Source organism: Cervus elaphus, chromosome 20 (assembly GCF_910594005.1).
Source record: "Cervus elaphus chromosome 20, mCerEla1.1, whole genome shotgun sequence".
Taxonomy (NCBI): Eukaryota; Metazoa; Chordata; class Mammalia; order Artiodactyla; family Cervidae; genus Cervus; species Cervus elaphus.
Window position 1 is genome coordinate 83,125,932 of NC_057834.1, and position 16,471 is coordinate 83,142,402.

At 39.3% G+C, this 16,471-nt stretch overlaps 1 non-coding gene across 1 annotated transcript; it reads left to right on the forward strand.

Annotated features, from left to right (window-relative positions):
• The first annotated feature begins 948 nt into the window (after positions 1–948).
• Positions 949–1,020, forward strand: TRNAW-CCA. The gene has a single exon. It is a non-coding gene; the product is annotated as a tRNA-Trp (tRNA).
• The last annotated feature ends 15,451 nt before the right edge of the window (positions 1,021–16,471 follow it).

Genomic DNA, 16,471 nt, shown 5'->3' on the forward strand with positions numbered 1-16,471 from the left:
TAATTTTCAGTGTCCAGGCAAGTCACATAAGAAGGTAATGAGAAAGCTTTCCCTCCCCCACAATGATATTGCATATAACTTAGGACAGCTAGGTTTTCAGAAATACATTGTTTTGTTTTTCTATGAACAACATTTTTATTGTCTTGATTCCAACTCTGAATATAGCATTTATGTATACTTTTGAGAGGATTGTGTCAAAACTGGACAATAAATTTCTAACATATAGAAATATATTTAAATTCAAAACTGATATTGTAAAATCAACAAAACTGAAATTGCACCCTAAGGATCCACCAACTGAAGAAATAGTTGAAATATTGCAATCTATTGATCTATGTAATATTTCACAGCTATTTTAAATGTATTGGCTTAGAGTGTGTCTGAAACATTAATTGAAAAGCCAAAATAAAAAGTAACATTTTCCATAAGCCCATTTTTATAACAAACTAAAACACAAGAAAACCTTTCCACTCTTGTCTCAGCTTATATATGAATATATAAACAGAAATAGACAAGAGTAAGAAATTAATCATCAAGTATTTGTAAACTAAGGCAAGGCATAGAAGAGAAGAGAGAGTTATTTTTTCCATAAAAGTTTTTTTTTAACATAATAAAACACACAAATGTTATTTTATGTTTTATAACAAAGTTTAAGAATATTTGGGGGGAAAAAAGCAGTTCAAGGAGTCATCTTTGATAAATTGAGATTTTTGAGGGAAACTAAGCCAAGTAAATAAGCCATTTAAATCCCTTTCAAAAATAAAGTTTTGCAGAAGTTAGAAGTATCTCCACAAATGTGCTATTGGGTAAAGGAGGCAATACAGTTATAGAAATATAACAACCTAAAATAGTGTCCTTCTCATTACCTAGTACAGTTTTATGCGTTAATTTGAAATCACGTGAACCAACTCCTTAACATAAGCACAATATACTACATACTATTGGGTTTCCCTGGTGGCTCAGAGGTTAAAGCGTCTGCCTCCAATGCAGGAGACCCAGGTTTGATCCCTGGGTTGGGAAGATCCCTTGGAGAAGGAAATGGCAACCCACTCCAGTATTCTTGCCTGCAGAATCCAATGGATGGAGGAGCCTGGTGGGCTACAATCCACGGGGTCGCAAAGAGTCAGACACAACTGAGTGACTTCACTTCACTTCACTTCATGTACTATACATACTACTGTTTCTGTTTTTCTGGAGAACCTTGACTGATACATTAAAATGTAACCTGCCTTTTATAAAATCACTAAACTAAGCAGATTATTAAGCATTTATTTGAATTATGTTTCAGTGGTAAAGGCCTAAATCAGTATACGTGGACCAAAGTGCTGATTGCATTTTGTTTTAATGGAAAGGCTTGTGTTAATTACAGATGTCGTAAACTGATGTTCTTTATAGTCACAATATGGTCAATATTCCCTCCAACCATCACCTAAGTATTCAAAAACATGACACACAACTGTTAATAGAAACCTTCACAATGTCAAAACCACACGATGTCAAATCATGTTTTCATAAGGACAGTACTTTCTTGTGGAGATTTTCAAAGGACTCATATAAGTAAACAATGACCTAAAAATGAAGATAAATAAATAAACAAAAACACCTCAGTGTGTCCATTAAGAACATTTCAAGAACAGTTCACAGAGTGGAGGGTTAAATGCAGTACCGGTTTGATGATACATCTATTTAATTACATTCATTTCAGCTTTTAACAAATTAGTAAATAACATAAAGGTGGGTCAGCTTTCCATCAAGTACAGAAACTCCTCTAAGCAAAGATTGGACTAGACAGATAAGATTTTAAATTCTTGCAATTTCAGTGAAGATTGTAGTTTTTTTCATCAACTCAAAAAGGCCTTAAGCACACAGACCATTATAAATAGTGAATCAGAAAAATTGTTTGACACAGGGTTATCTCCTTTTCATTTATCTTCCTAGACCCATTTCCTCCTGCTAGTGCCCTCTGGCCTTATTTCCATTGGTAATAATCTGTAATTTCTGCTATTTTCTCTTTCAATACCACTAAGAGTCAGATTTTCCTTAGGACATATTACCTATCTGTAGCCATTTAGAACATTTTACACCAATCGGCACTTTGGAGCTGTATCTTGCAGTGTAACTAGCATTTACAGGGTTTCTGTAGACTTTTATTACGTGGTGTGACATTAGATTGATGGACTGTCTCAATCTTATTCTCTGTCAATTGTACACTGATCCGTGACAGCATAATGGGTCTGTGACAGTGTTTGAAAGGGTGAGAACAACTACAATAACATTTTGGGGAAGATGGGTATCAGAGTTCTTTTTAATACTCTTCTTAATTTTCCTCTCATATTAAAATTTCCAAAAGCTGCCAACGTTAGGATGTGCCAATTTTCTTCATCAAAAAAAAAAAAAAAAAAAGACACTTGTTTTAGACAATTGGTATTAAGTATGATGGCAAAATAGCTGTCGATCAGGCTGAACAGGGCTATTAGGCATTCCCCTATAGCAAGGAGACTTCCAAGGACCCACTCAAAAGGAAATCATGTTGTTTTCCTGTCTAGGTCAAAGGTTACTACATCTCAGAAGGTATTCTCTGTTGACCGAGGAGGAGAATGGTTTACTGCTCTCAGAGCAGAGAATTACTCAGGACTTGCCTGAGGAGATAGTTGAACCTTCCCCTCAGCGGGCACGTGGAGGCTGTGCCAGGGAACTCGCTTCTGTGACTAGCTAGCAAGCCTTTCAACAGTCGACGATTTCAGGTTTATTTACTGTCTCAAAGGTTCTACTATTGTCCTCTCTTGGGGAGTGGAGGAAAGAGTACAAAAATGTTTGCAGCTCTTTGCTTCTTTTCTGAAATGCCTTAAATGATACCCTTAAGTCTGTGGCTTTTGCTTTTGGTGAGAGAGGTGCCAGGAAACTTCTGGAAAGTGGCAGAGAGAACCAGTAAGTTGGAGAATTAGCAATAAAGCAAAAAGCACTGAAGGGGAAGAACCGTGACCCAACTTTAGCTTTGTTTCAGCAGGAACAGCAGTCAAGGTTAACAGAGTGCAGTCAGACAGGGTGGCAGCCTGCAATATGTGACATGATAATGGATACAAAACATGGAGCCAGGCAGAGGTTACCGAGTCAGCAACAAAGAACCAGTCAGGGATACATACACTCTTTTCTTTGTCCAAATGGAGAAATTCAGTCAAAGCTTTGGCAGCTGTATGAATCAGCCTCATTTATTTAAACTTTATTAGAAGTCATGTTATGCTTTTATTTTTGGAAAGAATGAGTATTCTGAAAAAAATTTTATACATGGGAAATGTGTAATTTACATCTCTCTTCCCTGCTGTGGGTCAATGCCAAGCATACACATGCATGCATACACACACTGGCCCAAGTTTCTCTCAGTATGAAAAGAAATGAGAACAGTACATGTCTTTGTTAAAAAGATAAGAAAGGTCTGAATGTGCCAGTGGTTTGGGCTAGAGAACATTAAGTGTCAAGACTCAAAGTCTTTGTCAACACCAGCAGGGAAGGTGTCAGTCTCAACCCCAACTGTCTAAAATGGAAAGTTCAGCTGCAGCCTCCTGCAGAAGACTTATCATAGTCTTGGGACTATGGCTTTGGGACGATGGCTCACCGGGACTTATTTCCACTAAGTCAAATGTGTTACTTGATCCTCATCCACATAGGTGTGATTCTCTGGGACTCCAAACCCAGTGGAAATAAACAGCATGACTTTGATTCAGGTGGAACATCTAGACTAAAAATAATGCTGCACTCAACAAAACATGGGCTTCCCAAGTGTTGCTAGTGGTAAAAAAAATCTGCTTCCCAATGCAGGATACACAAGAGATGAGGTTCGATCCCTGGGTTAGGAAGATTCCCTGCAGGAGGCCATGGCAACCCACTCCAGTATTCTTGCCTGGAGAATCCCCTTGGTCAGAGGAGCCTGGTGGGCTAAAGAGTTGGACATGACTGAGTGACTGAGCAAAGAGTTGGACATGAATGAGCGACTGAGCACACACTGAGCCAACAACACAAAATACCTGAAGCAATGAAAGTCTGGCTCAGGTGATCAAAAAACTAGGAGGAAATGCTTGCTTCTGACAGTCTATTTTAACAGCATGACCAGATCCTTCCTATTCTACTCTCCAGGTTTTCTCTTCAGGATGGTGGCCAGTGGCTAGATGAGCCTCAGACTTTCTTTTTCACATCAGATAAAGTTTGGGGTAGAGTTGGCCATAAGAAAGGACAGATACTTTATAAAACTCTTCTGTCTAAAAGAGAGATGGATACTTAGTGGCAATAAATAACAAATGTCAACTGCTGATCCTGTGTCATTGCGCTTCCTCCTCACCATTTTATCTCCTGAGTTTCATCCTCCTCCATAACTGGCCATTCATTTAGCCTGTCAGTCAACCAGTGTGCAAGCAATTGTTGGGTACCTACTTTATGATCTGTCTTGTATACTTGGGCTGCAATATTGTATTCCTATCTTTGGGAACTCTCACTGTAGTGAGAAGAGGAAATATAAACTTCAATTAGAATATTATCCATACATTCTAATTATGAGGATAAATGCAAGATATTGTGGCAATGTGTCTGTGTAAAAGGATGTCAAGGCAAGTTTTGCAGTAGCTGGATTTGGAATTTGAGCCCAGTAGGAGTTCTTCAAGGTGGGGACCAAGTATGGGCAGAATAAAAAGCGTATGCAAAGGAAGGAATAGGAATGAGAAAAGTGCTCCATGTTTTTGAGGAACAGTTAGTGAGATGATAAAGATAGTAGTCGTAGAATTTGAACCAAAAGAAAAGTGGACCAAGGGCTGTAGTTTTTTGTCATGCTATTTGACAGCCGTGGGTCTCTAGACATACCAACCATCCTAGTTTTATGCAGTCAGAGGAAACTATTTGATGGTAACCCAGAATGGGGCCAAATCCTGACCTGGGATTTGTTTAACAATTTTTTGTAAGATGTTTGCTATGGGCAAAGCACTGGACTGTTTGCTGCAGATGCACCTGACCTCAAATAGAGCTTTTCCATTGAAGTGCTCTGACTCATCTCTCTAAAACATGTCTTCTCTCTTTATGATTCAGTGTAGTCAAACTACATGTCATAAACTTGTATCCATCCACACTTAGTCTTCAAGATGTGTCTAACTTTACATTCTTTTTCAAAACCCAAAATTTCATTTTCTGCTGTGAATTGTGTTCTCCTGTTTCCTGTTTCCAGTCTCTGAAGCCCCGCACAAAGAATGCTTAGCCCTTCCTGACATATGATGCTCAGCCAAGATCTTCAGTGGTTATTTCAGTGTTAAATATTCTCAGGATTCTGCCTGAAGGAGTCTGATATGGCCAGGAGCAACTTCTCTTACCTCCCTGGTGCTTTGCTCCATCATTTATCACTTTTCTCTCTTATTAGGTCCCTCTTCACTGACTCTTGCCCATTGACATTCAAAAATGTTCCAATAATCCATCCTCCCCAAACAAACACTAAAAATTACACATTGATTCTAATCTCCCTCAATATTCTTTTTCACATGGGAGAAGTTTATTCTTGCCTTTTTTTATATCTTATTACTAATTATCCATTCATTCCTTAGATTATTGAAATGAGCTTTTTATATAGCGTTGGCCACATGATTTGTGGACTCCAGCACAAAAGGAAATTGTGCTCTTTGTTACAGAGCAAGAGAAGGATTTCTTCTCTAATTCAAAATGTTTCTGCTAACCTGTCATAGAGTTTTTAATTAACCATTTAATGTCATGCTCCCTCAGCCACACAGATACTCAAATGGGGAGTGTAGACTATTGCAGGCACCCTGGGACTTTACTCTGAGACTCAATACATAAGATATGTACCCCATATCAGGGGAACCCACAGGGGCAGAAGGCGAAAGTGCAGCGCTATATCCAGGCAAAAATTCTGAGATAAGGTGTCATCAACTGTGCTCTGGTTATTGCAGTAACTTTCTACTTCCCTTCAGGTAATTCTGCAGAGTTCTTCATTTCAGAGACACTCCTTTTCTTTCCTTGCTTCACAGTGGGAACTGTTCTGGTCTTTGTGAAAACTGCCTCAGCCACTAAGTAGGTGCCTAATTTTTTAATGAAAATAATTTTTAACTTGTGCCTATCAGAAGAGAAAACAAGAGAGAAAAATGTCAGTGACTGCTGCCTATCAAATAATTGGAGTTCTCATGAACAAGCCCTAGATGACACAGCAGCCTTAAATAAAAGATAAAATGGAAACAAGACTCTTTGAATAATACTGCCTGAAAGCAATTTCCTTCTTGAACTAGGACACTGCTGATCTGAAAGCCACAAATTTTAGAGAATTATGCAGGGCCTGAGACTTTGATTGTATAGCTAATAAAGGATAAAAAAAAAAAAAGTCTTCATCTTATAAGGTTGATGACATGCAAAACAAATTCAAGATGTTCAGTGACAGAGCTGCAAGAATTCTAAATAAAAAATGAAATAGGAGCTAAGGCTGTTCTTCTAACTGTTCACAAACTTACACCTACAGGGTCAGATAATTTTTTTTTTTTCCCTTCATATCACAGCATTGAAGTTTGGGGATAGAAACATTTCAAATATTAATTCTCAAGATGTCTGTGTCATCCTTATATTGTCAGAAATTTCTTTGACAACAAAAAATTAAATGCCTTAGGACTTTTTATGCATCAAAAAAAAAAAAAAATCTCCAACTGGGATTATGTTTTAGAAACACCTCTCCTTTTCTTGCTTCCCAGGTGTCTCAGTGGTAAAGATTGTGCCTGCCAATGCAGAAGACACAAGAGATGTGGTTTCGATCCCTGGGTCAAAAAGATTTCCCTGGAGAAGAAGATGGCAACCCACTCCAGAATTCTTGCCTGGGAAATTCCAAGGACAGAGGAGCCTAGTGGGCTACAAGTTGGACATGGCTGAGCATACTTGCACTCCTTCACTTGTCTCTATCTTTTCTCTCAAGTCATTGCCTCCGCATGAAGGAAACCAGTATATCTGACATTTAGCACAAGCCATTTTGCTCAAGGCTCTCTAATAGCTTATGTTCTTTCCCAGAATCATGAAGTTTGAACTCAAGAGAAAATAAATATATTTCACATTTTTAAATGCAGTTGTTCTATTATAAGCACATTCTTCTGCCAATATTGATGATATTAAAAGGTTAATGAAAAAATATAAGGAATAGCCAGCCACTAAGACTCCAGGCAGAAAGAGGATTGTCTGGCCAGATGATATAATTCCAAAAAGATAAAAGGGGTTAAGGCTCCATTTAGTCAAGTACAGCAACAGGAATCGAAAGTCCTAAAAATTAGCTTTGACGGATGTAAGCAAGAAAGGAACGTACCATCATTTTTAAGAAATGAAAGAGGAAATTTCAGAGATGAGGCACAGAGGTGACCATTGGGATGAATCTTGCTGTGGTGGCAAGACCTATGGACCTTCCTGCCAGATTGTGTCTGTAATTGCTGTGATCATTTTAAAAGAAATCATAAAAATATCATAATGTATATGTTTTTGCTTCTTTTTGCTAAATTCTGGGAATATCCTAAGATGTGGTAAGTAAAGGTCACTGAATTTTTTCTTTCCATTTAATGAAACTCATTTTTTTAGTGCTAAGTTTCTATCAATGTGACTATTATTTTATGCTTTTAGCAATCACAGAGTGTTTATGTTGTGCTTATTGCATCTTCTTAATGAAGAGAACTTTGCTACAGACTTGACCTTTCCCCTCCTAGATTATTTTTAACTAGGGTAGGTCAACTGAACTTGAATCTGTTTCTCTTTCAATGCTTGATCAAATCTGTATTGGGGCTGGGGGGTGGGTATGGGGAAGGGGTGAAGAGAGGCCTGCACTGTGAAAAACTGGAGATGAGTCTAAAGGGCTTCGCTTTTGGCTCAGCTGGTAAAGAATCTGCCTGCAATGCGGGAAACATGGGTTCAATCCCTAGGTTGGGAAGATCCCTGGAGAAGGGAAAGGCTACCCACTCTAGTATTCTGGCGTGGAGAATTCCATGGACTGTATAGCCCACAGGGTCACAGGGACACAACTTAGTGACTTTCGCTAAAGTTGGAGTCTTCCACAACCCTTTTAATCTTATCAAAGTTATTGCTCATTTCTTTTCCCCCACTGGAAAATTATGAGTGGAAATGGAGACTTTATTCTACTAACATAATCAGGTCATTCTGGGACAGAAATGTAATATTTTTGGCCTTTAGCTAATGATCTTCTTTGACTGATATTATCACCTAATCAGCCCCCTGGAAGTAAATAAAGAAATCTAAAATCTTTGTTTAATTTTTCTTGTGAAGAGAAATCCTTCTGGCAAAAGTTCTACCAGATGATATGAATTAATTGTTGCCGTGGGGAAAGTTAGTGACTGGTATATTTTTGTATTGTTATAGAAGTATTTAGATTTAATCATAATCAGGGCTTCAGGTATTCATCTAGTGATTATATATTGTTATTGTTGTTGTTGTGTCCCTCAGTCATGTCCAACTCTTTATGGCCCCCATGGACTGCAGCATGTCAGGCTTATATATTAATATATATTATATATATTTAGTTCAGTTCAGTTTCTCAGTCATGTCTAACTCTTTGTGACCCCATGAAATGCAGCACACCAGGCCTCCCTGTCCTTCACCAACTCCCGGAGTCCACCTAAACCCATGTCCGCTGAGTCGGTGATACCATCCAACCATTTCATCCTCTGTTGTCCCCTTCTCCTCCTGCCCTCAATCTTTCCCAGCATTAGGGTCTTTTCAAATGAGTCACCTTTTCGTATCAGGCAGCCAAAGTATTGGAGTTTCAGCTTAACATCAGTCCTTCCAATGAACACCCAGGACTGATTTTCTTCAGGATGGATTGGTTGGATCTCCTTGCAGTCCAAGGGATTCTCAAGAGTCTTCTCCAACACCACAGTTCTAAAGCATCAATTCTTCGGTGCTCAACTTTCTTTATAGTTCAACTCTCACATCCATACATGACTAATGGAAAAACCATAGCCTTGACTAGACGGACCTTTGTTGGCAAAGCAATGTCTTTGCTTTTAAATGTGCTGTCTAGTTTGGCCATAATTTTCCTGCCAAGGAGTAAGTGTCTTTTAATTTCATGGCTACAATCACCATCTGCAGTGATTTTGGAGCCCAAAACAATAAAGTCAGCCACTGTTTCCCCATCTATTTGCCATGAAGTGGTGGGACCAGATGCCGTGATCTTAGTTTTCTGAATGTTGAACTTTAAGCCAACTTTTTGACTCACTTGTTTCACTTTCATTATACAGAGTGAAGTAAGCCAGAAAGATAAACACCAATACAGTATACTAATGCATATATATGGGATTTAGAAAGGTGGTAACAATAATCCTATATGCAAGACAGAAAAAGAGACACAGATGTATAGAACAGACTTTTGGACTCTATGGGAGAAGGCGAGGGTGGGATGATCTGAGAGAATAGCATTGAAACATACATATTATCAAGTGTGAAACAGATCACCAGTCCAGGTTGGATGCATGAAACAAGTGCTCAGGGCTGGTACACTGGGATGACCTGGAGGGATGGGATGGGGAGGGAGGTGGGAGAGGGGTTCGGGATGGGGAACACATGTAAATCCATGGCTGATTCATGTCAATGTATGGCAAAAACCACTACAATATGGTAAAGTAATTAGCCTCCAACTAATAAAAATAAATGAAAAAAAAAAAAGGCTCTTTAGTTCTTCACTTTCTGCCATAAGCGTGGTGTCATCTGCATATCTGAGGTTATTGATATTTCTCCTGACAATCTTGATTTCAGCTTGTGCTTCCTCCAGCCCAGCATTTCTCGTGATATACTCTGCATATAAGTTAAATAAGCAGGGTGACAATATACAGCCTTGACGTACTCCTTTTCCTATTTGGAACCAGTCTGTTGTTCCATGTCCAGTTCTAAATGTTGCTTCCTGACCTGCATACAGGTTTCTCAAGAGGCAGGTTGGGTGGTCTGGTATTCCCATCTCTTTCAGAGTTTTCCACACTTTATTGTGATCCACACAGTCAAAGGCTTTGGCATAGGCAATAAAGCAGAAATAGATGTTTTTCTGGAACTCTCTTGCTTTTTTGATGATCCAGAGGATGTTGGCAATTTGATCTCTGATTTCTCTGCCTTTTCTAAAACCAACTTAAACATCTGGAAGTTCATGGTTCACATATTGCTGAAGCCTGGTTTGGAGAATTTTGAGGATTACTTTACTAACGTGTGAGATGAGTGCAATTGTGCGGTAGTTTGAGCATTCTTTGGCACTGCCTTTCTTTGGGACTGGAATGAAAACTGACCTTTTCCAGTCCTGTGGCCACTGCTGAATTGTCCAAATTTGCTAACATATTGATATATATTAAATATATACTATATATGTATATATATTATGCATTTATGGATTTATATATTTGGGCTTCCCTGGTGGCTCACTGATTAAGAATCTACCTGCCAATGCAGGAGACAGAGATGTGGGTTCAGTCCCTGGTCAGGAAGATCCCTTGGAGAAGGAAACAGCAACCCACTCCAGTATTCTTGCTTGGGAAATCCCATGGATAGAGGAGCCTGGAGGGTTACAGCCCATGGGGTCATAAGGAGTTGGACATGATTTAGCAACTTAACAACAGCAGATACACACACACACACACACACACACACACACACACACACACACACACACATATGTATATAAATCCATCTTTTTATTTAATAGTTCTAGTTGATGGCAAAAATTGCCCCTGTGCATTAGTGTGGAATTGAATCTCAGAGACAGAGCTTTGGGTGAAGTAGAAAGTAAGAGTTTTATTGCATTGCTAGGTTAATGTTTATGCAGCAGGTTTTTGCCTCTCAAAACTGTGCTGCCCAAGCTGGGAAGATTTGGGAAGGAGTTTTTTAGCAGTGATTCAATGAGTGTTGATAAGATTAAGGGGTGTGTAGCATGCCCTCCTTTAATATGGTCTCAAGTAAACTCTTGAGAGCATCTCAGTTTCCTTTAATGTGGACTCAGGTGGTCTTCTCTAGAATGAAGAATACTGGCATCTTCCATTTGTTGGCTCACAGGGCTCCTCTTGTCCACGGAATTTTCCAGGCAATAATACTCAATCTTCTAGACTCAGGGATTGAACCCATATCTCTTATGTCTTCTACATTGGCTGACAAATTCTTTACCAGCCACTGGGGAATCCCTTTTAGTTCTGTAAAGAGTCAGTTCATTGGAAAGGACCCTGATGCTGGGTAAAATTTAAATCAAAAGGAGAAAGGGGTGGCAGAGGATGAGATGGTTAGAGAGCATCATTGACTCAATGGACATGAAACTGAGCAAACTCTGGGAGATAGTGGAGGACAGAGAAGCCTGGTGTGCGACAGTGCAAGACTCAGTAACTGAACAACAAAAACATCAACAAAAGAGCTTAGAGATATTGTTGTTTATCCCTTGAGGCTGATTGATGCTTTTGAACTGTGGTGTTGGAGAAGATGCTTGAGAGTCCCTTGGACTGCAAGGAGATCCAACCAGTCCTGAATGTTCATTGGAAGGACTGTTGTTGAAGCTGAAAGTCCAATACGTTGGCCACCTGATGCAAAGAACTGACTGATTGGAAAAGATCCTGATGCTGGGTAAGATTGAAGGCAGGAGGAGAAGGGGATGACAGAGGATGAGATGGTTGGATGGCATCACTGACTCAACAGAGATAAGTTTGAGTAACCTCCAGGAGTTGGTGATAAACAGGAAGGTCTGCCATGCTGCAGTCCACGGGGTCGTGAAGAGTTGGACAAGACTGAGGGACTGAACTGAACTGAACTGAGGCTGAACCAGGACTCTGCCCCAAGGCTGCACTATTGTTTCTTGGCTGCGCCTCTCTTGTTTCTACATCCCTTCCCTTCCCTGATAAGCAACTGAAAGGTCTCCATGGCCCAGGAGCCTGACAGGTTCCTCCTCAGTTTCATGGGTTAGTTTTCCCAAGTGTTATGAAGAATTGATTTTGTATGATAATGTGGGAATGTATCTTTTCTGTCAATTTCATAGGTGAGAATCCTTTGAATTAGTAAATAAGTAGGAGATAATTTCCTCTATAAGAATGACTCAGTATGAAGATTCAGTAGTTGATTGTAAGCAGAGTACCATGCACTGGTTATCAATCTCAGAGTATGACTCTAGCAACTTCTGCCCACAGCATCTTGGTATTAGAGTCACTAAGGAAAACACAACTCAGTCAAACACTGAATGAAATAACACAATACTCATATAGAGAAGAGACAGAATACAATCAGCTTCACTACTGGGCATTGACTCCTCATGGCCAGCAGGCCTTTCCCTGGTTCCCATGCAGGGCAACTAGCCTGTGTGCACACTTCTTGTGCAACAAAGGAAGGACACTGCTCCCACACTCCCAACAGAGGACAAGATATAACAGAGTTGGAGGTGGACAGATGCCATATGATGCACATGCTTAAGCAGAACAAAAGAGTACATGAGCACCGAACAGGAAGAGATATTCCCACACAAAGTGATAAACCCAACAAAGGATTTGTTGGCATTTTATCCCTCCCTGGTAAGGAAGTATTTCAGGGCTTCCCTGAGGGTCAAATGGTAAAGCATCCACTTGCAATGCAGGAGACATAGGTTTGATCTGTTGGTCGAGAAGATCCCAGGAGAAGAGAATGACTATCCACTCCAGTATTCTTCCTTGCAGAATTCCGTGGACAGAGGAGCCTGGTGGGCTATATAATTCATGGGGTTGCAAAGAGTCAGACACAGCAGAGCACCTATATTCTATTCTAATTCTATTCTAAGGAAGTGTTCCAGGCTCAAGGTCCATTCTTATGTAACTGAGCAGAAACCAGAAGACAGCATGAGACTACCTTTTCCGGTAGGAATGAACACAAACCTTGGTCCATTAGGTGTGTGTGCTTAGTCACTCAGTTGTGTCTGACTCTTGTGACTCATAGACTGTAGCCTGTCAGGCTCCTCTGTCCTTGGGATTCACCAGGCAAGGATACCAGAGTGGGTTGTCATTTCCTTCTCCAAGGGATCTTCCCAACCCAGGGATAGAACCCAGGTCTCCTGCATTGCAGTCGGGCTCTTTACCAACAGAGCTATGAAGCCCCTTTCAATAAAGGGGGAGAGAGTTGTGGTATCCATGGTGATGCCCTCTCCAAATGGCCCATTAGGTGTATAGTTGCAAAGAAAGTGGTCTTCATGGTTGGGAAGTTTTAGTTTTAATTGTAAGGAAATTGAACCATTCAGAAGAGATGTGTTTATGCAACCTCTTAATGGTTAGGGCCATGCCTTAATTGTGTTATATACTCTAATTGAGTAATAAGATCACTTTTTAATGAAAATATCAGGACACTTTTCTTATCCTGAGCTACACTTATTCTTTTCTATCCATGAACACCAAGATGACTTTGGAAAGTTCTGGCTTGAAGGAAGGCTTAGTTAAATATGACCCAGATTGGGGGCCCAAATCCATGCCACTCAGAATCATAAGATGAGTATTGATGTATTGGGAAAAATTAAGCAGCATATTATTTAAGATTTTCTGAGGAATATTTTATCCAATTGAGCTGAACTCTGAGATGAATCAACACCTACAGAAGATAGAATAAGCCAGCAGGATCTAGCAGAAGGAGTAGCTGACTTGATGGCTTGATGAAAATCTCTACCAGTGCCTAACACTATAGGGAAATTCTGGAGCTAATACAGCTAGTATTGTTCTACACTGGGTGAGCTGAAATGATCTGGCATTTATATAAACCCTCCATCATCAGGTGATACAGGCCACTCGTAAGAGAATGACCCTGGACAAGGAAGTTCTCTGCAACTGAAGCCACTACTAAAGGTGCTGTCAATTGCAGCTTGCCCTTGAAGGTAGATTTGTGCAACAAGTACACCTTAAAGGAGGCTCTGGAGAGGGCATCACCACGGCGACCACAGCTCCCCTTTCTTTTGAAATAAGGCCATGTTGAGCAGGAAAAAATGTGCATATAACGGTTGCATACAAAAATTCACTAAGTAAAATTTATCATCATTTCCATGAGTACCTTAGATTTAATGTCAATTCCTACATAGATTTTCTTCTTCATAAAAGAAGACTCTCCAAGCATCATCCACCCCCACGACCCCCACCTTCAAATTGTAGTAGTTAAATGCCTTGATCATAGAATATATCAATAAATGTTTCTGGAGTTGATTTTTTCAAATCTAAGAGTTGTCCACTGAGAAAACTTCTCATCAAAAGAAGCTCATGGCAGTTTTAAGTTTGGATGCACAACACTGTAGTAAATCTCAGGGTTCAAATTTCACTTAAAGTTTTAACAGTTTTAAAGAAAGCTGTTATACATTGGTATAATGTATAACATTATACTTCTTTTGATGAGAAGTTTTCTCAGTGGATGACAATAAATAAATAAATAAATAAAAAATAAAAAAAAATAAAGAAAGCTGTTTTCTATATATAGGTCTTTTGTTTCTTTAGGTAGATATACTCCTAAGTGTTTTATTCTTTTTGTTGCAATGGTGAATGGTATTGTTTCCTTAATTTCTCTGTTTTCTCATTGTTAGTGTATAGGAATGCAAGGGATTTCTGTGTGTTAATTTTATATCCTGCAACATTACTGTATTCATTGATTAGCTGTAGTAATTTTCTGGTAGAATCTTTAGGGTTTTCTACGTAGAGGATCATGTCGTCTGCAAACAGTGAGAGTTTTACTTCTTCTTTTCCTATCTGGATTCCTTTTATTTCTTTTTCTGCTCTGATTGCTGTGTCCAACACTTCCAAAACTATAAAACACTTATGAAAGAAGTCAAAGAGGACACAAATAGATGGAGAAATATACCGTGTTCATGGACTGGAAGAATCAATATTGTGAAAATGACTATACTATCCAAAGCAATCTATAGATTCAATGCAATCCCCATAAAGCTACCAATGGTATTTTTCACAGAACTAGAACAAATAATTTCACAATTTGTATGGAAATACAAAAAACCTCAAATAGGCAAAGTAATCTTGAGAAAGAAGAATGGAACTGGAGGAATCAAGCTGCCTGACTTCAGACTCTACTACAAAGCCACAGTCATCAAGACAGTATGGTACTGGCACAAAGACACAAATATAGATCAATGGAACAGAATAGAAAGCCCAGAGATAAATCCACGAACCTATGGACACCTTATCTTTGACAAAGGAGGCAAGGATATACAATGAAAAAAAGACTACCTCTTTAACAAGTGGTGCTGGGAAAACTGGTCAACCACTTGTAAAAGAATGAAACTAGAACACTTTCTAACACCATACACAAAAATAAACTCAAAATGGATTAAAGATCTAAATGTAAGACCAGAAACAATAAAACTCCTAGAGGAGAACATAGGCAAAACAGTGTCTGACATAAATCACAGCAGAATCCTCTATGACCCACCTCCCAGAATATTGGAAATAAAAACAGAAGTAAACAAATGGGACCTAATGAAACTTAAAAGCTTTTGCACAACAAAGGAAACTATAAGCAAGGTGAAAAGACAGCCCTCAGATTGGGAGAAAATAATAGCAAATGAAGTAACAGACAAAGGATTAATCTCAAAAATATACAAGCAACCCCTGAAGCTCAATTCCAGAAAAATAAATGACCTAATAAAAAAATGGGCCAAAGAACTAAACAGACATTTCTCCAAAGAAGACATACAGATGGCTAACAAACACATGAAAAGATGCTCAACATCATTCATTATCAGAGAAATGCAAATTAAAACCACAATGAGATACCATTATATGCCAGTCAGGATGGCTGCTATCCAAAAGTCTACAAGCAATAAATGCTGGAGAGGGTGTGGAGAAAAGGGAACCTTCTTACACTGTTGGTGGGGATGCAAACTAGTACAGCCACTATGGAGAACAGTGTGTAAATTCCTTAAAAAACTGAAAATAGAACTGCCATATGACCCAGCAATCCCACTCCTGGGCATACACACCGAGGAAACTAGATCTGAAAGAGACACGTGCACCCCAATGTTCATCACAGCACTGTTTGTAATAGCCAGGACATGGAAGCAACCTAGATGCCCATCAGCAGACAGATGGATAAGGAAGCTATGGTACATATACACAATGGAATATTACTCAGCCATTAAAAATAATTCATTTGAATCAGTTCTAATGACATAGATGAAACTGGAGCCCATTATACAGAGAGAAGTAAGCCAAAAAGATAAAGACCAATACAGTATACTAACGCATATATATGGAATTTTAAAAGATGGTAACGATAACCCTATATGCAAAACAGAAAAAGAGACACAGATGTACAGAACAGACTTTGGGACTCTGTGGGAGAAGGCGAGGGTGGGATGTTCTGAGAGAACAGCATTGGAACAAGTATACTATCAAGTGTGAAACAGATCACCAGCCCAGGTTGGATGCATGAGACAAGTGCTCAGGGCTGGTGCATTGGGAAGACCCAGAGGGATGAGATGGGGAGG